This window comes from Arvicola amphibius, chromosome 7 (assembly GCF_903992535.2).
Source record: "Arvicola amphibius chromosome 7, mArvAmp1.2, whole genome shotgun sequence".
NCBI classification, from domain to species: domain Eukaryota; kingdom Metazoa; phylum Chordata; class Mammalia; order Rodentia; family Cricetidae; genus Arvicola; species Arvicola amphibius.
Window position 1 is genome coordinate 89,000,452 of NC_052053.1, and position 1,606 is coordinate 89,002,057.

Here is a 1,606-nt window from a genome sequence, read left to right on the forward strand (position 1 = left end):
AACTCCACACTGCTTTCCAAAGCGGTAGCACAAGTTTGCATTCCCACCAGCAATGGATGAGTGTACCTCTTACTCCACATCCTCTCCAGCAAAGGCTATCATTGGTGTTTTTGATTTTAGCCAATCTGACGGGTGTAAGATGGTATCTCAACGTTGTTTTGATTTGCATTTCCCTGATTGCTAAGGAGGTTGAGCATGACCTTAAGTGTCTTTTGGCCATTCGGACTTCTTCTGTTGAGAATTCTCTGTTCAGTTCAGTACCCCATTTTTTAATTGGGTTAATTAGCATTTTAAAGTCTATTCTCTTAAGTTCCTTATATATTTTAGAGATCAGACCTTTGTCTGTTGCGGGGTTGGTGAAGATCTTTTCCCAGTCAGTAGGCTGCCTTTGTGTCTTAGTGACAATGTCCTTTGCTTTACAGAAGCTGCTCAGCTTCAGGAGGTATCTTTATAGGGATATCCTTCTTTAGGTTGGGAACATTTTCTTCTATGATTTTGATAAATATATTTTCTATGACTTTGAGTTGGAGTTCTCCCTCTTCACATGCTATCCCAGATTTCCTAGATGGTTTTGTTAAGAATTTGTTGGATTTTATGTTTTCTTTGACCAATGAGTCTATTTGTTCTATAGTATCTTCAGTGCCTGAGAATCTTTCTTCTATCTCTTGTTTTCTGTTGGTTATACTTGTCTCTGTAGTTCCTGTTCATTTACCCAGAGTTTTCCATATCCAGAATTCCCTCTGTTTGTGTTTTCTTTATTACCTCTATTTCAGTCTTCAAGTCTTGAAGTGTTTCCTTCACTTGTTTGTTTGTTCTTGGTTTTCTTTGAGGGATTTATTAATTTCTTCCAATTTTTTGTCTGTCTTCTCCTCCATTTCTTTAAGGGAGTTTTTTATTTCCTCTTTAAAGGTCTCCATCATTTCCATAAAGTTACATTTAAAGTTGTTTTCTTCTACTTCTTCTGGGTAAGGATGATCAAGTCTTCCTGTTGTGTGACCATTTGGTTCTTGTGTTACCATGTTGCTTTTTAGGTCATTGGAAAAATTCTTGCCTTGGTGCCTACCCATCTCTTCCTTCAAATGAGGTCAGCAGTGTCTTTGTATCTCGTTCTAACCCTTGCAGTGGCTTTCTGAATGTTTAGTTATTTTTCTTGCTCTGTTCTGTACTGTCAATGCCTGTCTCAGAAAAAAATATGGAATGCTTCATGAATTTGCTGTTATCCTTGCACAGGGGCAATGATAATCTTCTCTATATTATTACAATTTCAGTATATCTGCTGCCGAAGCGAGCACCCAAGAAGGTTTTTATAGGAAAGTTTCAATCGGATTTCTACCGACAAATCAAATATTTCCTAAAGTTACAGGGCCTCCTGGTATTTATGTGGAGCTCTTGAGGCTTAATAATATTAACTAAGGTTTAGCCATGTCTAGTCTCAACTCACCTGTCAAGAAGCCATCTCTGTCTTTCTTTATCTCCACATTAAGTTCAAACTTTTGCTTTAGATTCTTCAAAAGTATCATTTGAGTTAATGTCCAAAGGAAATGTATGACTGTGACCTCCTGATAATAGAAAAGAGAGTAAGATGCTAAAAGATGGTAGGTCCACA

The 1,606-nt window shown here is 37.4% G+C and overlaps 1 non-coding gene across 1 annotated transcript; it reads right to left on the reverse strand.

Moving 5' to 3' along the window:
* Positions 1–1,186: 1,186 nt before the first annotated feature.
* Positions 1,187–1,292, reverse strand: LOC119820058. Its single transcript, XR_005286337.1, has one exon. It is a non-coding gene; the product is annotated as a U6 spliceosomal RNA (small nuclear RNA).
* Between the last annotated feature and the right edge of the window lie 314 nt (positions 1,293–1,606).